The 23,793-nt window shown below is 53.7% G+C and overlaps 1 protein-coding gene across 4 annotated transcripts in view; it reads right to left on the bottom strand.

Moving 5' to 3' along the window:
• The window catches only part of BCL11B (BCL11 transcription factor B), a 94,543-nt gene that overhangs the window by 20,703 nt on the left and 50,047 nt on the right, over positions 1–23,793 (bottom strand). The window lies entirely within an intron of this gene.

The following is a 23,793-nucleotide window of genomic DNA, read 5'->3' as shown; positions in this document are numbered from 1 at the left end:
TAGATTCGGCTGCTCAGATGTGAGCCTTGCAACAGCGGCTGCAGGAGATGAAAACCCAAATATACTTCCTGAAGTCAAAGAGATAAAAAAAATATTTCTGCTGTGTCCGCCACTCTCATGCTGCAGCAACACTTGTGTGGGGGGCGGGGAGGGCAGTGGGGAGGATGACCAGGCAAGCTTCAGTACTTTTTTTTTTTTTTTTGAACACGATCCGGAGAGATTACATAAAAAGCACAATTAAGAACTGCTCAGAATCCCAAGGCCTTCGAGAATGGGCCTCCTCCAGAATATTTTTAGAACAATCACTGGAGTGATTCTTCTTAGTTGTAGAAACACTCCAAATCAGAAAGTCAATTTTTCCTCTATTTGCAGAAGTGAGCTGGCTCCACTGGCCGGGGCGCGTGTGTTTTGCTTGGCGGCTGTTCCCAACACTGTCTTGGCAGCGTCTCCTTGGAGCGCGCACGGCAAACCTGGCGCTCTGCACACAGTAGCACTTTCATTTTAAGCGCCCCGGCCACGCTTCCCTAATAACAGCCTGGGAACTGCAAACCCCTGTAAGGCCAGCCCTGTAAATGGGGAACAGAGCAGGGCTTGGGGGGGGAAGCCTCTTTTCCACAATAGGGATTGTAAACTGGGGCTGCTGCTTTCAGTAAAGCTGTTAAAAGGCGGAAAATAAAACAAAGCCGGCACGTTCTGGGGACAGCAGCGCCTGCGGAACCCCCCCCAACAGACACACATACAGGCTCAGCCCCAACGGCTCCTCCTACCGCCTGCTGCCAGAACCTGCTCAAGTTTGCACGGGAAGGGCCAGGGCGACTGCAGAACCACACTGGGACTGGCTCCTTGGACGGATAGAGCCGACTCTCCTGCTTCCCAGCCTTGGCTGAACTGAAGTGGGTGAGCTCAACTCTGAGCTCCCGTTTCCTTCTCCACAAATGAGGTTAATACCTGTATTGAGGGTCTAGAGAGTGCAGGTAAATAACCCTGCATCCACTCAGCGCTCAATAGAGAAAGCTATTTATTGGTAAGCATATGAATGAATGCATGAGTGAGGGAATGAATGACTGGGTGGGTGAATGAATAAATGAGTGACTGAATGAATGAATGAATGCCAGCAGGGTGGGGCTAGGAGTGAAGAGGAAGACAGAGGCCACTCCTGAACCCACCCTTCTTCTTCATTGATTACTAGCTATGGTCCTGCCTTCCCCATTAGGGGAGTTGTCACCCAAAAAAGGGACTTCCAGGTACAATTTCCACCCCTCCTGGGCTTGAAGAAATGTAGTTATGTGGTCTTTTTAGAGAACGGGCTCGTCACCACTGTCTCTGCTTCACACGTCCCCCTTTCTTTCTCTCTGTGTTGTTTACAAAGGTTTCATTATGTTTTCAACTAATCAGAAAGGCCCCGCTAATACACAATTAACATGTGATTATAAAAAAAAATTAAAATAGCTTCCAGAAGAAGGAAATGTAATTAAGTAGAGAATGCTTTTCAATAAGGGCTTGCTTTAACCCATTGTCAGAACACAGTCTCCATTCGTCCACAATGCCTGGAACAGATGCCAAGGGCAGAATGTTAAAAGCAAGTAAAAAAAAAAAAAAAAAAAAAAAGGACATTATTTTCTGGGGGAATAATAACCATTGACTTGGCACAACATACTGGAGAACTCAGATTGCGGCTGTAGCGGGGCCACATCCCCCACCCCCTCACCACTCTCTTCTGTAAAAAGGTTTCCCTTTTAAAAAATAAAATAAGTGATAAAGCCCAAATCTAACATAATAAGTGCAACTGAATGAAGAAACAACAGTCAAACACACATTTACAAACCCCCCGGTTAACAGAAGTTCTAGTGCAGACCAGGAAGAGAGCTTAATATCATACCACTTTTTAATCAACTCTGGGATCATTTTGTTTCAAGTCATTCTGGCCAAATTTCAGAAGGGATCTGTTTTTAAAAACCCCAAATCTAAAATGGGTTTTTAGCCTTATGTTCAAGGAGCGAGCTGACAAATCAAAGGATGTGGTTATTTCCCCCTTTCCTGCAGCCACCCCAAGTCCACTCTTTCTGCCAATGAGATCCGGCCACTCGATTGGCCCTAATGCTTGTCAATGTGCATGACGGCACCACGGTTTTCAATGGTTTCTGCCAATCACTACAGCCCCACAGCAACATGTAAATTCAATGAGTTCCCAAGAAAATGGGAGGTCTGTGAGAAACATGTATGTCCCCATGCACGAAGCATCGGGGCTTCACCGTAATTCTCCCCAACATGATGGACAAGAAGCAAAAGCAGGAAGCTCAGGGCTGATGGGAGAGCTGCCCCAGTGGGCACCTGTCCTCCATCCTTCAAGCCTGGGCACAAAGCAAATCTCCAGGCCTCACACTGTCCCCTGCAGCAGAAGTGACAGTGAATGGCTGAAACCCCACCTGGCGTGCTGCACGGGCTCAGAGAAGTCGCCCACTCTGAGCCCAGGTCTGCCTGGAAGGGCTTACCAAGGAGCTGAGGCGTCTGAACAATCGTGCTGCAGTGGGGTGCAGAGGCCAGAGGCCAGTGAGCAGGGTCGGCGCTCCAGCCTTCTGGGTCACTCGGGGCACCATCCAATGCTGCTCCATGCACCTGAGCAATGGACCAGACACTGGGTTTCTGTTCCAAACTAGCGTCGATTGGGAAGCTAGGACCTAGATGACCCAGGCAAGGCGCTCAACTTCTCTGAATCTGCCCTGGTCTGTACAATGACCCTGAGAGAGAGCTAATTTCTGTCTAATGGGGAGAAACGTGAGATTAAACGGGTTTGTGTGGCTTGTATGAGGTGACGGAGCCGAGACCCAGGCCTGCACGATAAGGCTCAAGAGCCCATTGTCTTAACCGTGGAGCCAAGCGAAAGCCAACTACCCTGGATTGCAGCAACCCCCGGGAGGCGACAGACTCACCCCACAGGCAGCGGGTCAGCAGGGGCTCGTTTTACACTACAGCTATCCCACAAGGTGTGTACTTCCCTGCAGTTCACAGATAGGACCCCAGGCGAGGCTGAGGATTTCACGGTTGCCGAAGGCCCCCCAAATCATGAAATGAAGGGCCAACAAGCAAGGTCGCGCAGCCCTCCCACAGTACCAGATGGGGAAACTGAGGCTGTCCAGCATGGAGAAAGGACTTCCCAAGGTCACACACATGTTGAGTGAGCCAAGCCCTGGTTCCTGACCCGGTCTTCTGAGTCTCCCTTGCCGAACCCATCACAGGGGCCAATGCAGCCAGTCCACTCTGCCCCAGGGCTCCTTCTAGAAGGAAAGGAGAAGAAGCTGCCAGTGGCTCCCCTGACATTCCCCATGCGTCCTCTGTGGAGCTTCTCCCACTACCCCCATTTCACAGATGAGACCAGAACACAGAAGGACAATGGCATGCCCACGGCCTGCACTTCCCAGCCTGGCATCCCCATCCTGTCCTTGCTACCCCCACCCACAACTCTCCCCACCCCGAAACCCAGGATACTTCCTTGGGACACAGCACCCAAAAAACAATGGCCTGCCCTCATCAAGCACTTGCTGAGAGTCTCAGTGTGTCTTTACTAACCCTTGCTAGGCTCATCACCTTGGATTCCAGAGGGAGAATCCACGGCTCAGAGAGGTAAAGCAACCTGCCTGAGGACACTCAGCTCGGACCCATCCCAGAGCTTGTAGCACAAGTGGTGCTCAAAACTTAAGTTTCCATGTGATAGCACCCTGCCCCCCGGGGACGAAAGGCCTCTCCAGAGCAGGAGCCTTGTCCTGTTCATCCCATATGCCTTCTCCATGCGGCACCATCTGACACATAGTAGGTGCTCTACCAACACGTGCTGGACTGAACTGACGCACCCCTCCTGCCTGCCACCCAAAAGAGCTGTTAAAATTCTGCAGTCGGCGCCTGCCCCTCCCGTCTGCATGGAACAGCAAGAACTGACAATTCTTCCTAGATAAATATCTGGAAAGAAGTCGGGAAACAATTAAAACTAGAAGCTAATAAATGATGAAGAAGCCCATGAGCCAAGTCCTGGCCCACTTCCCAGTCTTCATTCATGCATCAAAAAACCCCAGCGGTCCGAGGCTTCGGGAGGGCAGCTGGGCAGTGGGGCTGTCCGGCGTAATATAAATGGGACTTAGATATGATCAAATGTACTCACTGCGTTCCCAACAGCAGACACTACCTCCCCACGCCCCCTCCCGAGTCTCCCCAGCCGAGCCCCCTTCTTGGGAGCTCATGACAGATGATCTTGTAACCAGGCAACCAGGCAGAGGAAAGGTTCCTGAGTTCCTCCACAGGAGACGGATGGATGGCTGCATTCTGCTCGTGGAGGTTACTGGGTCCCAGTGGCATGATACCCTCTTCTGGACCTTAGAAAATGGGGGTGGGGTGCACTAGCGAGTCCCCCAACATGAAGACTTAAATGCCTGGAGTCCTCTCTTCCCTGCTCAAGCCACGCTGGCCAGACAGCTCTGCAAGGGGACAGCGCTGTGTCCTGCCCACAACCACGCTGCCCACGGGCCTGCAGGGAAGGTCCCAGGCCACAGCCTTTCCAGAAAGGCCCTCGCTTCACAGCAGTCCATCCCCCTTGACCACTGACCATCTGCAGCTGTTTGGACAAATGCTCCCAAGATGCCAGGGGACGGAGTCCTCAGAGGTCCAGTGGGGTCAGCTGCACTCTAGGGAAATACATGCCTTGGGTCTATGGGAAGGGAAATGGGGAGTGATCTCGGGGTTCCTGATCCATGAAACTGAATCCGTGTGCCGCGAGCATGTGCACCCATCTGCTCTGAAACATCACAACGCTTCGAGGCTGTATTAGACACTTGAAAGCTGAGCTGTCTCACGGGGCATTTGGCACAACCAGGCGTTGTGACATCCAAGGTGGCACTGGGTCCTCAGCGGTTAGGCAGGTGTTACGATTATTATGCTGACTGCGGTCAGACGGAGGCCCAGGGCTGGAGGGGCCAGAAGCATCATTTACCAAGAGCCTACTACGTGCGAGTAACTTGGCCAAGGGTTTCACACACATGACCTCGGGAACTTTATTCTCACACCTGGATGTACGCCTAGGCCCCAGATCCTGCATCCGATGCCAAATGGACGTCTTTCCGCCTCCCTAGCCTATGCTCTTCTTAGGCTAAACAGCAAAGTCTTTGCTAGTGGTCATCTCACCCGAGGGCACTGTACAGGATTGCAGGTGGTGGCAGCAGGTTGGATACTGAGAGCAGATGAGTGAGAAGAGGACCATGGACCAACGAGCACATCTGCAGGAGACCTGGCGTGTGCGGGCAGCGCCCCGGGACCGAAAGTATCCCCTCGCCCCGTCTTGCCAGCCAGCCAAAGTCAGTATGCAAAGCAGGGTCCAGACACTCTGAATTCAGGGCAGAGCTGTCATTTTATTTCTTTCTCGCCAATAACCACAGTGCACTTAATAAAGAAAACGAGTGAAGTTAGAAAATTGAAAATTGGAAAGAGGATAATTTTCTTCCAGGAGGCAAGCCCCCAGGACGTTCCTGTGGGTATCAGAGGGGGAGGGAGGGGCACCCCAGGGAGGAAATGAAGACCCTTTTGGGGGGGGGATATCATCCAAGTAGCTAATAAGGTTCTTCTGACAACACCTCCCAGACCCTCCCCCCCACGCACACACACACACACACACACACTACTTGTTCTTTCTAGCTGCATGAATAGAAAATTCTTTCTAACGTCTCTATCTGAATGGAAATGACCACAGCTAGAGACGGGGCAGATGGCTGGAGTGGAGACGAAGAGACTGGGGCCATCAGCTCAACAAATGTCCTCCCCAAATGTCCCCACTTCTGGACCGTGCACCCTCAGCCCCCGAGGAGGAGGACCTGGGTCCCACGCAGGCTCTCACTCTCCATTTGGACCAAGAAGCGGAGAATGGAAGTAATGCCAATAAAAAGAAGACGCCTCTGAAATGCACAGGGATACCGGCTTTCCGTGTTGGGAAGCCATCCATCACAGCTGAGCCAACATGAGTGTTTTCAGCTTGTACCCCCTCCCCTGTTACATCTCAGGACTGAATGGTTTTCTGGGAAGCATAAGGAGGAGCTAATGAAACCACAAGCTTGGCAGAGCCCGCTGGAGGGTGCCCAGCTAGAAACTTCTCTTTCCAATCAGCGCAAGTCACAACTTTTGAAATCAATGTTACTGCATCTTCTGATTTTTAAAGGGAACACTTTCTCCTTGCAGAAAACTTCACAGACACAGACCAGGGTACGAAGAAAATAGAAACCACCCAAGTAGCTTCCGTTAAAACCTTTGTGTCTCCTTTCGGTCCCTCGCCTCTGGACTTAGACGTGCACACACAGATGCCTACCGATTGAGCTCTTACTGTATACGGTTTTCGTTTCGGTTTTTCCTCTCTTGAGAACACACTGACAGCATTATTCTCACATCCCTAGAAACGCCATGAAATCTTGCTTTTAATTGCTATGTGACATCCCATCAAATGGCTGGGACACTGTTCATTTAAACATTCTCCTCCTGTTAGAATCACCATTGTAAGGACACTGCAGATGTGTGCACAGTATTCTGCATGTCCCTAGTTAGTCTTCAGGATGGAGCCCCAGAAAGAGAATTCCTGGGTCCCAGAGTAGGAAGGACCTCACGGCTCGTTCCCAGCTGTGCCCCTCGCCCTCCAAACCCTGCACCACTTTACAACTCACCCTAATAGGGCACAAGAATACCTGGTTGTGACCCCACCCGTTGGTCAACACATGTCAAGGAAGCTTTCCATTCGACTCACAATTTGGGGAAAACCTTCCCTAGCTGGGCTGGCCGGCCTGCAGCTCCACTGCGTCTGGACACCCATCTGCCTGGTGCCCGTGACACTCCCGTACACCTCTGTCCAGCTCCCTGGACACCAACTCCCTCCCTATGGAATGACGCTTTGCATGGGGTCATTGTCCACAAACAATCATTTTTTAAAAAACAAACAGAAAGAGCTGGTCGCCAATACTTTTGCACGATACTTGTCCGCTTCCTGAAAATGCGAGATAATGAATAAAAATGTTCATTACGGAATTATTCACTTTCCTCCCTGATTCACGTCCTGGTAATTACCGTGACCAGCCTAATAAAAACTGCTACAAACCGAAGGTCAACTGGCAGTTAGAAGTGTTCATTTTCATTTCAATGTATTCGTCTCTGGCTGCTAATGGCCTCATTTTCTCCTGTGCTCCTTAATAAATACCACTGAATTACAGGTTAAATAGCTAAATTAAATTATTGCAATTACAGCGTGCAGAGCCCTGAATCTGGGTTTACCTTTCCCAGTTCAATTAGAGGCGAAGTTTCAACAGCCGCGAAAATCTGATTGCTGTCAATATTCTCCATGGCCGAGAATCTGCACGGCGCCCAGATATTTAGTGAGAGGGGTTCCCCACCCCTGCTTGTTTCTGAGGGGCTGATTGGAGCGCCCTCGACTGAAACAAAATCACACCATCAAAAGTGGTTTTTGGAAAGCGACCACAAGGCATAATTGATTCTTTTCGACTGAAAAGGGAGAAGACATAGCAGGGTTCTGGCTAAATGCTGTGTGTGCGTGTACGTGTACACGTGTGTGCGCGCGCGCGCGCGTGTGTGTGTGTGTGCGCGCGCACAAAAGAAAAGCTCCATCTTCTGAAGGGGAAGAAGTACATTTCAATAAATCCAGAGCCTCTCCTCCATGCCCCCGGCCCACAGTGATTTTCCAGGTCCACATCAACTCGTTTCCTCATTATTTAAATATATTCAAAGGCTTGTTGCTATTGCCTCGTCATAGGATTAATTATCCCACATCCCTTATAAGACAGAGTGTCTTAATAATACGGAGTGCCTGGGAAGGGAAAAAACCCTGGCCTGTTCTGTCTCCCCAAATCCCAAGATGCGAGTCTATTTCTTGTGAAAGAGCTCCCCCTGACTTCTCCATGCCTCTGCTTCCGAAGGCACCAAATCCCACCACGATGGGGACGCTTATCTTTTTATTCTCTAACCATCTTATTAGGCCCACTCTTGAGTATTTAGAAATCTGGGTGCTGCAGGGGTCCACTCCCCGCTTCCCTGGCCCGGAAGCCCCGGCCTGGTCAGACGTGAAGAAGGGCTGATTCCACCTGATAGGCAGGGGAGGGGATCTGGCCGAAATCCCATTTGGAGCTTCGTCATCCCTGGTCAGAAAGCCCACAGCTGAGCCGGTGCCAAACCCTGACAGGTCAGCACCCAGAGCAGGAGCGGGGGACGCAGGCAGTGACAAATATCCGACTCACCGGCCCTCTGGGCACCTCCGAGCACTCTGCGGGGAGCCCACCTCGGGAAGCCCTCCAACCAGGACATCCCCCGGGGCCTTGGCGCTTTGTCTGCTCCCCCAAAAGATGGGGGATTCCCCGCTCAGGCCCAGGGCAGCCACCTTGCCCGTGACACTGGGGTGGCGGGCATCTGTGTTCACACCGTATGGCCCACATGTCCAGCCAGGGCTCTGGACTCTCCTGCAAATGCCTGCTCCAGGGCTTGGGCCCCAGCTTGCCAGGGCCACATACCCCGGGCATAGGGCAGGAGGCTGGCACAGCTACTTCTGGGCAAACCCAGAATGGAATCAGAAGCAGGGAGTGCAGGACTGGGAGTCACTCGAGAGGAGGCCCTGTGTGCAGTTCACACCTGGGGCCCAGAGCCCTCCCCCAGGCCTGGCACAGAGTGGTCTCCATCAGTATTTGCTGACCCAAACTAAACGTGAAGCAGGCTCCCGGAGTCTACAGGCCCAGAGGGAGCCTGGCCTCCAGCCACTGCCAGCAGCCTCAGGCCACCCTGAGGCCCTTATCCTCGCAGACCAGGCTTTGCGGTCATGGGGAAGTGGGCACAGCCAGGCCCAGTGTGGTGGGTTCACTGGGGCAGGTCAGAGAGTGGACACACATCATCACCCCACCTTTCCAGGCCCCCAGCATTTTCCTAAGGGCAGGATCAACACCGCAGAGCACTAGTTTCCCAAGAGAAGTGGCCAGTGGCCCGTGCAAATATTTCCACAGAGGAAAAAAGCAACTCCAGCCAGGGGTTTCTATTCCTGGAAGCCAAACCAAGACTCACTGTAAAGAATGCCTGGAAAACAAACTGACCATCAACTGCCTAAAACAGATCAGTAGCTGAAAAGCTGTCACATCCAATTAACACATCAAATACCAGGGTTTTTGTTTTTGACAGAGGGGACACAAATGGTAACAGGGCTACCCTCTCCTATACTAGGCACACTTGAATCTAGACACGTAGTTAAGCTTTGCCACAACCTGATGAGGCATCACCATCATCATTATCCCGCTGGGTGCTTCCTCCAGTTTATAGTGACACCTCAGGTTCAGAGAGGTGAAGTGACTTATCCCAAGTCACACAGCTGGGAGCCCTCACTCTCCCATCACAGGGTTGCCCCTGGGGAAACAGCAGACCCCCTGCCCCCAAGCCTGGCACCTGTGCTCACCTTGGTCTGCTGCGAGCAACCTGCTCTGGCCTCTCTGCACCCCCTCCCTGGCACCCCAACGTCAAGCCATTGCCGGCCCCCATCCTCGTGTCCTGTGGGGAATGGCTTTGCCTCCTTCACCAGCATGCTCAGACCCCCTTCCAGAGCTCACAGCCTCCCCTGATCAACCATGGACGTGTCACACTGTTTCTGGCTCTTTACCTGGAGTCTTGCAGGGACTGAGCCATATCTCTATCCCCCGGTGCCTAGAACAGGGCAGGGCTCCCAGGGGTCCTCAGGCACTGCCCACAGGAGCGCACCCGCCGCAGCAGTCAGACACACTGGCCTCTTCGTAAGCACCCAGGCACTTGTTGTTTTGCCTTGTGAAACCTTTGTAAATGGTGGGAGCCTAGAAGGTTCTTTTTTAACCAACTCCAAGAGAAGGAACCAATACTCCCCCTTCTCAGCCCCCCGAGTCAACTGTGTTTTGATCAGAGAATGGGCTGAGGAGCACTTTGGTGATCAGCTGAAAACGGGCCTTGGAGTAGAAGAGGAAGGCCCAGCAGCTCCCTCCGGAAGCCATGTCTTAGTCCAGTCTTACTGCTGCAGCAGCAGACCACAGACCATGTATGTGGCTTACAAACCACAGACATTTATTCCTCACAGTTCTGGAACCTGGAAGTCCTCAATCTAGGCATCTGCAGACTCGGTGTGTGGTGAGAACCTGCGTCCGGGGTCACAGAAAGCTGACTTCTTGCTGTGTCCTTCTGTGGTGGAGGGGACACAGAGTTCTCCAGGGCCTCTTGTATTACACAAGGACACCAAGCCTCGTGACCTAATCACCTCCCAAAGGCTCATCTCCTAATGCCATCGCCTGGGGGTTAGGACTGAACGTATGAATTTGGGGGGGCACAAATATTTAGACCATAGCAACATGTGACAACTCAAGGAGTGGAGCTGAGGACTCACAGGGTTTAGGGGAAAGCAACAGCCCCCATTCTCACATTCTGCCCCCTGGCCAGGGCAGGGCCCATACCCTGGAGAGACAAGAGAGGTGACCTCTTGGCCACTGGAGCCCATGTCCAACAGCCCTCGTGATTGCAGGACAATTTGATCCGGGCCTAGCCTCACTCAGGCTGGCTCACGATGGGACGGCCAGGTGGCTGGGTGGAACAAGCCTGGGGTCTAACGTAGCTCCTCCCCTGCTGTGTGACCTGAACAAGACCCTTCCCGTCTCTGGGCCTGGGTCTCTGGTCAGGGAGGCCAGGCAGCTCCCTGCCCTCCACCAAGAACCCAGGGCCTCACAGCCCAGGTGCTCTGGGGCGGGGCGGGGATGTGGCCCCTCAAAAGCCACATCCATGGAGACTAGAGAGGGACTCCCTCGTCCCCATCACCAGCCGCTCAACACCCACAGCCCACGTGGACAGAACACATGGCGCCTGCCTCTTCTGAGCCCCCCGCGTGCCCAGGCACCAAGCTGGGCTTTCCACCTGTTCTCTCAATTAATTCCCACTTCCCGGAGAGGAAACTGAGGCTCAGGCTCAGGAAGGAGCTTCCCCAGCCATGGAACAGGAAGTAGTGGCCTGCACCGCCCACCAGTCCCTTTCTCCTCCCTGTGGCCTCAACGAGCAGAACAGAACATACGAGGAAGTAACAGCCGTAGGGTCCCCACCTGCTCACGACCCCGCCTACAAATCCCGCCTTCAAAGGTGCAAACAGCAATACACCCTCAGGGAGACAAGCGGAAGGTGAGAAGCTCTAACCACGGAGACCCTTCAGGCAGCAGGGAGGCTGACCTGCAAGTCTGGGGTGGACAGAACACAGAGCGCTGCGGCTTTCATTTCTTAAAGGTGGATTCCCCATGCGTTCATTTGTTGAACAGAATTTCTGAAGCACCTACTATGTGCCAGGAACTGTGAGGATCACGGCATGGTGTGGTGCCTTCAGCAACTCATTCATTCACCTGTTCTTCCTTCATTCAGTCCTTCTTTGCTCTTTGATTTCACAAACGGGTGTCTGCACGCGTGTGCCAGGCTCTGTGTTGGGCGGGGGATGCAGGTATGAAGGGAACCCCACACACACCCCAGAAGCCATCATCACAGCCTAGCACAGCCCTCTGCCTCGCGGGGCCTAATAAAGGGCTTTGCAGCACCCCTACCCCAGCCGTCTCACCCCCGCCTTGAAGCGAACAGGCACCACAGAGAGGGCCCAGTGCCGTGGGAAGGCTTCCTGTTCATGGTGGAGCGGCCGCTGGCCCTGCCCTGGACCCTCTGGGACCCTCAACCAGAGCTTGGCCTAGGATGTAAAAGGCCCGCTGAACGGGGACAGTCACTGTCCTGGGAGCTGCTGCAGACAGTGTCCGTTGCTTGGACTGTGGTGGGGATCCCTGGTGAACCTGGGGACCACCCCCCCACCCCCGCCCCGGGGTCTGGAGTGAAGGTGTGTCTGTCCCTGACATCAGCAGAGGCTGCAGTACCTGTGAAGCCCCGCTGGCCTGTCCCTGAGCCCTGAGCTCTTCCTGCCTGCACTGACCAAAGGCATTTCACCCAACGGTGCAAAGGGGAGGGGAGGAAAGAGAGTTGGCCTGGGGTTGGGAGACAGCTAGGGGATCAAACTTGATCCCCCACCCCAGCATTGCACCCCAACAGCGCACAGGTAGGCAGGGGGGAGACTGAGCAGCCTCTGCCCCCAGGTACTGCTCCACAGACATCCTGTCCATGCACAACAGTGACCCCTGAGCTGTTCACCCTGTAGTCACTGAGCACAGCCTCAGTGGCCACTGCTGCGCAGCCGGGAGCTCACAACTGCCCAACAGGCATCTAGAACTTTCTCCTTCACCAGTGACGCCCCTCTTTCCCTGCACGCAGGCAGAGCTAGAGCTTGAACCCAAGCGGTGGAAGGAATGTTCCGGACAACACCGAGCACCAGCATCTTAATTCCAACCTTGCGTCACTGAAAATCATCAAGAAGGGCATTCCTTGTTCAAAAATGTTACAAGTGTTTAAAACCTGAAGAAATTCATGAACTTCCCCACAATAAGCCACATGGACGAAGTAAAATACAGTTGCTTGGCTTGGGTCTTAATTGAAGCCCACATGGTGTAAAAGCACCACACCTGCCACTGCCTCGTGGTGGGGGAAAGGGGTACCTGGGACAGGACAGGTGGGCCAGGTCGCAGATAAACGGTGGGCAGGGGTTCAAAAGACGCATCTCCAGCTAAATTACTTCTAAAGGGAAGATGAAATGATCATTTTCTAATGGGAACACGAGCTTTCATAGCAGTGGGAAGGGGGCAGGAAAATAAAATAGGTTCCTGAAGGAATGGTAGGACCATCCCGGGCAGTTGAGAGACAAGTCCGGGATTGGTAGCGAGGTGCTTCTGTCGCCATTTCTTCAAGGTGGAGTGCCCAGAGGGTCTCCAGACCCAAAGAATGAGCGTGGAGGGACAACCTGCTGGGGCCGGCGGGCCTGTGGAGAACTCCCACCAACTCTGGAACCCTCCCCCGTGTTTTATAGAGTTCAGGAAAATTCAAGGATTCTCCCAAAGGCTGCACCCTCCACTTCTGAAACTCTTCGTGCAATGCCACCAAACTACAAGGCGTTGGCTACACTGGCAGCCGAGGAAAGGGGAACACTGAGTCCTTGCCCCTCCTGTGTGCCAGGCCCTGCCCTGCATGGCCCCCAGACCTCCACTTTCCAGAGGAAGAGAAAGAAGCTCTACCGTCCATCGGCAGGGCTCACCCCTCCCCAGCCTCTGTGAAATGAGGTCGGGAATAAGTAAAGAAACAAACTGGAAGTAAGAGGGAACGAGCAGAATTCACAGAAATTTCCCATCCCCATATTTTGCTTCCAACAATTAAAAGAAAATATCAGCACATATATCTGTCCCCCAGAGCCGTTCAGCTCTGAACCACGGTGGAGCCATGAAACCAGCACCGAGGCCTTGCTTCTAGTATCTTTCCTTTGCAAAACAAGTTGTTGAAGGAAGGTCAACCCCAAAGGGACGGCCCTGTATCAGGAGGTCTCGCAGGACGGGAGCCCACAAGGCCAGTGTTGCCTTTCCACCTGCTTTGGGAAGGGAACATCCGAGCCAGAGAGGTTTATCCGGCCAACGTCAGGGTCAAGGCCCCCTTGGCCAGTCTCTCTCTCTCTCACTCCAGGGACAAAGGTGCAGAATGAGGTCTGAGGATGCAGAATAAGAGGACCCGACGCTCCACATCCACTTCTACCAGAGTCAACAGGAGAAGCTGTCTGCATTTTTATCAGCTAATATCATTATGATCCATCAGTGCGATAGTCTTGTCTCAGAGATCCACAAACTATGGGCCACGGACTAGCCGTCTATTTCTGTAATTAGTTTTATTGGAACAACAGCCACACCCATTTGGTACATGTTGTCCGTGGAGGCTCTTGCCCAGCAAGGGCAGAGCTGAGCAGATGCAACAGAGATCATTTAGCCCACAGAGCCTAACATATTTACTCTCTGGGCCTTCATCTTAGATGAAGGACCTACCTTATCTAAAACACCATGGGAGGAAGTGTCCAAGGCTTGAAGTTGACGCAGAAAGCTCTCTATCCTGAACCATTACTCTTTCTTTTATAAGCAAATCAGAATTCACCATATTTCCCATTTTGCCGAGGCTGCCAGGAAGCTCAGAGCTAACTTCTGTGCTCCGCTGCAGTGTAGGTTAGTGGAACAACCTTGATTGTCTGACTCCCATTCTTTCACCATCATTTGAATTCTGTTACCTCACTTAAAGTAAGAGACTTCATACTCCTTTATTATGGAATCAGCTATGGTACAAATAATAAAAACAGCTTGAGGACATAATGGTCGTCCAGATCAGGGATCCCTCTGCACCGTGATAATCCCCATTTGCAGACCCCACTCTCAGAATTCACCAAGGCAAGGACACCCCGCCCCCCATTCCTTCCTGTCCAATTGAAACTCTCTCTGGCTGAGTCCTCCGGACTGGGAATTCCAGCATGAAGCTGGGCGAGCTTTGGGCACTCACTCTGGTCATCTCCAATGCCCTACCTGCTTCTGGTAGGCAAGAGGGCTCCCAAGACCTGCTGAGACGCAGAGACACACACAGTCTGTGCCCTGGGGGCCCTCCAGCTCCACACAAGGACACCACGTGATCAGCTCGGCCCAGAGGTGTGCCCTAAGTGCTGCCTGGGGGAGATTTTCCCAGAGATGAAGCACAGAGCTGGGTCTTTGGGAGTAAACAGGATCGTGGCTTAGTGCAGAGACCTAGGTGCCCTTTGACTCGTGACTTCCTGATTCTGGCTAATAACGCTTGCCTACAAGGTGAGACGCCTAGCTGCCTCCCTGCTGGCTAGGGAGGCTAGGGCACAGACCCTTTCCAGAATTCGGCTAGGCCTCTTATGAGAGGCTTTCGTGTCCCAAGGTATAGGAGGGTCAACATGGAGGTGTGTTCGCTGGAAGAATCGCTTTGGTACCCACCCATCCATCCCTCAGACATCATCAGGCCCCTTCGGTGCTCTTATCAGGGATCCAGAGGTCACGAGCTGGGTGACCAGGAGACAGGGTCCCTGCCTCAGCCAAGGTCCAGGTGAGCAGGGGAGTACACAATGACACACAGACACATACACTGTAGCTGGGCCAAGGCCAGCACACACGTGGGAACGGCTAGCACCCAAGAGGACGGAGGGAGCAGACGCAGACAACCAGGACACCTCCCAGGGGGCAGAGCACAATGACAGCAGACGGGGCTCTGACAGCTGCACAGGAGGGAGGCGCTGTACTTCAAACCGTGTCTAGGGCGAGGAAAAGCAGGGGCCTTGGAGACCTGGGTGCAATCGTCCCTCTGCCACTTCACAGCTGTGCGGTTCGCCAGGAGAACCCTGAGCTTTCTGAGCCTCAGTGTCACCTGGGAGATGGGAGTAGCCATGATGCCGCAGGGAGCTGTGAGGAGGGTGGAGAGGTAAACACTGGGCCCGTGGGGGGGGTGAGCTCCCACCCTAACCTCTCCCCCATCACATTCCCACTGGACCCCAAACCCCCACTTCTTGTTGATCAAAACACAAAGCCTCCACTGACATCAGCGGGGATTCTCAGGTGACCTGAGAGCAGGCTGCGGCCCTGGGGTGCAAACCCACGGAGACCGCCTCGCCCATGTGATCTGGGCCAGGACAAGGTCAGTACAAGGGCTCTCGGCCCAGAGCCGCAAGCAACCCTAGCACTGCCCATGGCACCTGGGACGAGCAGGGAGGGGAAGCAGTCCTGTGCCCCCTTCACAGCTAGCTCAGTGACCCCAACTAGGTGCCAGACGACACAGGTCCCTGGGAGCCTGGCCTGGGTCGGGGGATGTCAGCCTCGGGCGAGGCCAGGGGCCACGCTCCAGGCAGTCAGGCCAGAGGAAGAACTGGAAGGCGAGGCTGGGGAGGACCCCAAAGAGTGATGCCTGCAGGTGATGAGAGACCTGGGATTGAAGGGGCCGGGCCAACCATCCTCTCTGCCTCTTTCTAAGTCTGTGACCTGAGATCACAGCCTTACGTTCTCTGCACTTCAACCGCAAAACCACGCAAAAGCCGTCTGCCCCAGAGGGTCAGGTTGGCCCTGGTACAACTAGCTCTCAGCGGAGCAGCCATCACCTTTACAACTACGACGCTAAAGCCAAGGCCTCCCAAATAATTTCCCCCAGGGGCCCAAGGACCCAGAAGAACCCAAAAGCCCCCAGATGCTCTCCTCAAGAGCTGAGGGAAGGGTGTGATGTGCTGTTTCCTCGCCCACCAGTTCCTCAGAGGAGAGTCATGCCAGGATGGAAATGACATCTCAACTTCTGGGCCAGCATGATCGATCAGTACTGGCTGCCGCACCTGTCGACCTGAGATGCCCAGGCCTGCACTCGGAGGAAAGCGGTGCTGTGATCGACTGGTAAGGTCTGCCGTGGGTACAGGACGGAGCGACGGAGGTGCACGTGCTGCATGTGTGCCCAACCCAAACCCAACTCTAGACAACAGCATCCCATTCCTTCTGGAAGAAACAAACAAAAACAGATGAAACATGAATGGTAGAAACTAAGAAAGCTGGGACAGCTGGTCTACCATAATGGTCAAAACCAGGGAAGGGAGGAAGAGTGGCCTAGAATTTCCATAAATCTCTGGGTTTTACTAGTAATAGTAAATGCAAGGCCACAGGTTTTCCAGTCCATCCTGACTGCAGAGGTGTTTACTAAGAAGGTTTTCTCCAGGGAGAAGAGATCTCTCCTCAGCTAGCCACCTCCTGGGCTCCAGTCCCTTCGTTCTGGGTCTGAAACAAGCTCCCAAAGGAACCCAAGCAGTTCATGTCCAAGGACCAAGAAACCAACGTCCTGAGATTTGGGTCCCAGGACACTCGAGGAAACAGAGACATGGCCCAGAAAAATCAGGAAGACAGCACTGGGCAGGGGCCCGAGGTGGCCCAAGCAGAGAGACTGAGGGGCAGGGCTTCCCACTAAGGACAAAGATGTCCCTGAAGATGTATCCAGGTGAGCACTGCACGCCCATGGAGCAGCTCACACTGTCAAACAGGGTGACTGAGACACTCCCAGCCCAGGGGCTCCACACCTGGCACATGGGAGGACCTTGAGGTGGGAGCCCAGCCCTCACCAACCCCCTCAGCTCAGCTGCAAGTGATACTGCAGATCCCCAGGGCCAGCATGGAGAAGACTCCTTCCCCTCTGCCCACGATGACTATTGTCATAAGAAGACCAGTAATCGCTCCCCTTGCTGGGGCCTTCCCTGTGCCAGGCCCTGTACTAAGCACCAGGCACACCCTGGCACCTAGGGTGATACCATCATCTCCTCTCAGGCTCCAACATGGAGGTGAAGGGCCGTGGTCACTCAGCTCAGAAGGGCAGAGCCAGCGCAAGCCCAGGTCTGGCGGCTCCCAGCAGGGCTCTCTGCCCACCCAGCTCTGCCTCTGAAAGCACCACCAGGGTGGCCACGGGCTCCCAGGGGAGTAAGGGAGTAGGGGCTGGCCAGCTCCTCAGTGGAGCCCGGGGCCACGCGCTCGGTGCTGTCGAGCGCATCATCCCCTCCTGGTCCCGCGCCCCTTTCGTTGTTCCCTGGCCCTGCACAAGGCGTCACAAAGCAGCAGGCCAGGGAGCCGGGTCCTCAGGACGGAGCGGGGAAGCGCTATTCACGCACACACATGCATGTGCACATACACAGGCACGTGCATGCAATCGTGTGCACACACAGGTAGATACATGCACACACGGGATACCTGCATGCATGCACACGCATGTGCACACGCACACACATACACACTTCCTTCCGGACAGTGGAGTCCGTCACCTTTACTGCCCAGGGTGACACCTGACTTCCTTGAACAAATGAACCCGCTGACGTGGGGTGCAATGGCTCTGACTTCCCCAGCTCCCAACCAGAGGTTCCCATCAAACTCTCCCCCACCCTCCAGAGTCCCCCACTGCTGGTCCCTCCCTTCCAAAGCCTTGTTTATTTTCTGGGAAATTTAATGAGTACACAAAACTCTGCTTTTCCAGCCTGTGTTTCTCATCGTCTACACATGTTCTTCCTCATAAAAAGAGAAAACTTGAACCTAATAGAAGTAAATGAGCTTGAACCCACCCCGCTCATCTCCACTCCCCCACATACATCCCCCAAAACAGCACGATGGTTCCAAACTCAGAAATCACCCTTTCTTTCTGATTCCAAACCCAAGAGCCAGCCTGGTAGCCCCCAGCCTGGTAGCTGACTTCCACCGGTTCCGATCCTCCCCACACAGCTCCATCTTCTCAGATCCAATCCCAAGATACTGCCCCTCCACCTGAGGAGTCACCTGCACAGTGGGCAAGCTGGAGCATCTTGCTGGATGAGGAGAAACAAAAGAAAAACGGACTCCCCCAAAAAGACTAAATTTCCAAAAATCTAGTGATATGCCCAAAGCCAGAGAGATGGAATCCAGGTTTGTCTGACAGCTGGGTCTGGCCGAGTCTCCAGTCTCCTGTTCCTTAAATGTGCAGACCTGCAGTTTCCCCTGATCCAAGCAGAGACTTCCCAGAGGACATCCCTCCCTCCCTGTCCCCTGCACTGTATCTGGGACCAAAGGTCAGCTCGCCTGTGGCCCAGACCCTGCGGGGCCCACAGTGGGAGGCATAGACATGACAGCCAAGGGGCTGACCCCGCCTCACTACACTGTCCTACCCCCCTTCCCCGCCCGCCCCCTCCCCACGCCAGCCTGCCTGGCTGCTTTCCCTCGGAGCAGCGGGATGCACAGCCTTCAGACAGAAGTCTCTGGGTCTGCCCCTCCCCCAGTGACACCTCCCTGCCTTGGTCCTTGCCATGGTCATTGGCGGCTCTGAGAAGAATAGAGTAACACCAAATCTACAGACCAGTTTCTTTGAGGGAACAAAACCTAACCTGTCTGCACCCTCACAGGAGCCGAGTGGGAAACCCCCCGAAGAGAGGGGACCCAGGATTCTGTGCCAGGGCCAGGCATGGAGTGGGAAACCCACTCTACCCCACTCCCATCTGCTTCCACTTCTCATGAGCAGACGGACATGGAACCTTTTCAACTGGACATGACTCATTTGCAGCGATTATATAGATACCCGAGACCTCACAGAGGGACTCCGATTGGCCCCAGGAAGGCAGGGAGCCCCACGATCTGCAGACCGAGGCGTGCTCACAGAAAGGAAGCACAGGCCCGAGTTTGTTTGCTCCCTCTCAGGTACTGCATGCAGAGTCTGCACTGCAATCAGCTTGTGGAGACCTGCGAGCGATACGAAGCGCCTGGTGGATTATTCAGCAATAGGTATAATTGGGTTAGCATGCATGCCATGTTTCCTTTCCAAAAATTCGAGGAACGGCAAGCGACTCTCATCTGGGCTGGTATGACTCATGTTTTTAATAGAGGAACTTAATTTTTACTTCTGAGGAATCTGGGCTCAGGGAAACATTGTCTAAGAAACAGTCATTTGACTCCACCGACGACGGTAAGCACCAACCACCACCCCAAAAGTAAAAATAAAGGTCCCCCAGCCTGTCCCTTGTCTCCAGAACCTCCTGTGAGCCACAAGATGGGGTCTCCGTGGGCCCGGACAGAGCGTGGGGTCTCAGGAGAAAGTGTGGGGTATGAGGCCAACCAGGCAGGTCCTAACTCAGCTGGTGGCCCAGGGCCAGTCCCTCCCTGTCTCTGGGGCACTGCTCAGGGGCCATGCCCACCTGGCAGCACTCTGGCAACGCTGCACAGGGGCCTGGCTGGGCAGGATGTGCTGTGTGGGCGGGACATGAGGCTGTCCACCAGCATGAAGGGCCCAAAGCTGGGCTGGACCCCTCCCGCCTACCCCCCAAAGGCTCTGGATGACGCAGCTCCCAACACCTGTGGGAGAGGGACGGCCTCAGGATCCCCATCCTACGGTGTCCGCCACCCAGCACACAGGAGACTGAGCTGCAGAACACTTAGTCCTCCCTCTGCCCAAGACCTGGTCTTCACACCTGCAGGGGCTGACAGAACCAGGGCTCAGAGGTCACAACAAGCTGTCACCAACCCCAACTGCCTAATTAGTGGAGCCAAAGTTTCCTACCTCCGTGACGAGGCATCACAGGAGCTCCAGAAACGCCCATCCTTACCCAGACCCCTCCCTCCTGGCACAGCCAACGTGCCCAGGTCCACATCCCTGTCCTAAGTCCCCACAGGGCTTCCAGGCCCACCCCACTCCACCCTGGATTCCAATGAGTGTCGAGTTTTACATAAAAACAGATCCCAGGGTGAGCATCTGGGGAGCAGACTTCCAGCACGCAGCAGTTTTTCTGCCTCTTCACCTTCCCAGCTATCTCTTCCTATTTACACAGACCCCAGCAGGTCCCCAGGGCCCGTGTGCTTCTAGCTGATGGGTGGTTCCTGAAGGGAAAGAGGACTCATGGGGGCCGAGGAGCAGGTGCTGGCTTGAGGCCCCGACACCCGGGTACCCGCTGAGGAGCCCCGGAGGTGAGAATTTCCCATCGAGCAAGCCAGGGTGGAGGATGCTCCAAGATGCCATCACCGCATCCCGGCAGCTCTGTTAACTGGCCGGCCGCAGCAGGATGTCCCTTCTGAGTGCTGCTACCAAGGTTTCCACAGGACCCATGGCGCCCACCCTGCTAGAAGAACGATAACCAAATCCCCTCCGCAACTGTCCCCCGTCCCTGCTCCGGCCCAGGGAGAGGCACTCATTTATAAGTTGCAGATAATGTCACCCACCATTCATCCAAATGTGTCACTAACATCCCATTAGACTGTAATTATTTTTTAATTAAAACTAAGAAAACTGGCATGCCTGTGCCGACTTTATGCATCTGTTATGGGTTAAAATAGCTTTTAAAAAATGTTTCGGAGACCGCAGTCTATTGTGGCCGCAGCCTCTGCCAAAGAAAACGCAAGCTTGCTTATTTTCTCCATGGGGCGCAGCAGCGCCTGTGTGTGCCGGAACAGAATCGGCTGGCCGTGAAAAGAATTCTAAATAAAACACAAACATGGAATTTGGCAACGCCACAGAAGCAAGCTTAAGACTAATTCCAGCATGCGGACGGCTCTCACATAGTAAGTCTGGCTCCAGCATAAATGAAACCAGGCACTGTAAAATACCATGCAAGTTGGAGTTTCAACTTAAAGGGACAGAACGCTGGTTCCAGGTATAAAAGCTTATTAAGCCGGCTCGCGCTGGCTCCATAAATCCATAGGTTATTAGCTGTTTGCTCTCAGCCAATCCCTCCTTAAAGAGATGCATATTAAGAGAGAGAGAGAGAGACAGAGAGAGAGAGAACAACAAATGAAAGCCATCACTTTGCACTTGACTTTTAGTGCAGCGGTTCTGGAAATACTGTGTTCGTTATCTCAATTAGAGGAGAAAGACTATCTGAGACCTCAAATACATACAAACCCAAAGGGGAGGAGGGAAGACGAGGCAGAGGAGCCCAGGGATACAAGGTAAGAATGCCCGTCCCATCGAAGGGTGAAAACAGCCCCGGAAACTAGGGATAGCAAGGGCAGGACTTGACCACGTGGACGCTGGGACACCTCCACCCAGGGAAACGGCAATGACGACGATCGTGATAATAACCAGAAGAGTTATAACGACAATACAAATACACACTATAGGGATACCTGCCACTCGGCATCGCCTTTCACACGCCAGCTGCTGCTGACAGCAGTACAATGGACAGGGAAGGTACTCGAGGATCCTAAAGCATCTAAGTGCGCTGACTGCCTCAGTTTCCCCACCTGTGAAATGGGGATCATAGTACCTTCCATGCAGAATTGGGGTGAGGGATATTGAGTGAAGCCCACATTTTAGTAAAGCGCCCCACTGTCATTGTTACCCACCCCACTAAGTCGCTACCGTCCTCATTTATCGATGAGGAAGCTGAGGCTTCTAATGACGAGGTCACTCTCCAAGGTCAAACAACTCGTAAACGTCAGATTTGAACCCAGCCGTCGTTTCCCCAGCACACACACCTGGGTGGGTGACATACAGGACTAGCCACAAACTGTGGGCTCTCCCTGAGGTGGGGCGGGAGTGGGGGGACGAAGTTTTCCCCAGAAAGTAGTGAGAAGGCGAATTCATCCCCAGCGAAAGACGTGGCCTCAAAGGCCCCAGGGGGTCTGATGCTGAAACCGACGGCACACACCACAATCCAGGAAGAATTCCACTTTCAGGGAGAAAAACAGTCTAAAATGCCTCCGTCATCAGGCAGCGGCAAGGGAACCGTTCTGTGCTGCTAGTTCCCCCGTGTGACCACACACATACGTGTGCATGCACACTCACATATACACACACATGCACACATGCATAGGCATACACACATACGCATGTACACACAACTACAGACGCACAAACACACAGGGCCTTTCATTACGGGGTCTGTGCCAGGCCCACGGACCCTGGCAGAGGCAATGGGAAAAACCAGGGAGAAAATTACATGAGGCAATGTTTGGCTCCAAGTGAAAAAGCCGTGGAATGTTCCCCTCAAGTCTTGGTTATTTGTTACAGGTCCACTCAGACCCGGACACCTCGGGAACGGCGGGTCAGGCCAGCCGCGTCCGGAGGAAACCCCCGACCCTCCTGGCCCCCTGAGCTGAACCAGTGGCAATTATCCCAACGCTACGAGCCCCCTGACCAGGTGTGACTGGGACATCCCAGGCCACCAGCACCCACGGGGCCACAGTCAGGCTGTTCGTGGACCAGCCTCCCGTCCAATACCTGCTCAGGAGACGAGGCCCGGGACCCGGCCCCCAACCCTCGGACCCCGCTCTGCAGCCCTCGTGGAAACATCACACTCCACCCAGTGAGCCCCCGTGCTCTTCCTGAAAAGATGCACAATGTCTTGGAAGATGCAAACTAAAAATACTTCTGGCTTCTCAGAGACAGTTTACAAAAATAATTATATTTTCTTTAAAAAAAATAGATTATAGGCAAGTATGTGTCCAGCTATTTTTAGCTCCTATTCAACTCTGCTAATTTTTTCTCAGAATCATCACTGCAGACTTTTTTTAAAGCCCCCCCTCTGTTAATCATTGTGTTCTGACTTGGCAGGGGGCAGGACTGACTGGGGGCCACACAACCTTCCATAAACCATGGCAGTCTGAGCGCTTCCCGGAGGTGACGGCATCTGAGAATCTCAGAATTCCTGGGGGAAGGAACACGTGGAGACTATCTCCGGGTTCAAGCCAGCACACATTTGGGGATCCCCTCATGTGCCTGAACCTCAGGAGTTCAGAGAGGACACGAAACTGGGGTTCCTGCCCTAGTGGTGTGTCATGGGCTAAAGGGTGGCCCCGGAAATGAAATGTCCATAACCATATGCCTGGAACCTGTGACCGTGACCTTCTTTGGAAAAAGGGCCACTGCAGATGTAATTAAGTTCAGGACATGGAGAGAGATCAGCCTACATTATTTGGATGGGATCTAAACACAACTGTCCTTTTCATTTTAATTGACGGACCCCGAGGAACAAGCCACATGATCAGAGACAGAGACAAGAAATGCGACCACAAGCCACGCAATACCTGTGGCCACCAGAAGCTGAAAGAGGCAGGAACAGATTCTCCCCGAGAGCCTTCAGAGGGAGCACAGCCCTATATGTACCTTGAGTTTGAACTTGTGGCCTCTGGAAGTGTGAGATAGTAAATTTCTGTTGTTTAAAGCCACCCAGCCTGGGGTCATTTGCTAGGGCAGCCCTGGATAATCAATACAGGGAGACAGAGAGAAATCACAGCCCCACATAATCTCCACTGCAGCCCAAGGGTTCCTTTCCCCTACAACAAAGGACCTAAGACCACCCCTTCCGAGAGGCAGTCAGAGAACGTGCCCTGTAGTCTGACTCAGAATGCCTCCTCAAGC

This window comes from Rhinolophus ferrumequinum, chromosome 6 (assembly GCF_004115265.2).
Source record: "Rhinolophus ferrumequinum isolate MPI-CBG mRhiFer1 chromosome 6, mRhiFer1_v1.p, whole genome shotgun sequence".
Lineage (NCBI taxonomy): Eukaryota > Metazoa > Chordata > Mammalia > Chiroptera > Rhinolophidae > Rhinolophus > Rhinolophus ferrumequinum.
Note: the sequence above shows the minus strand (reverse complement) of the source record. Positions and strands in the feature narration are given on the sequence as shown.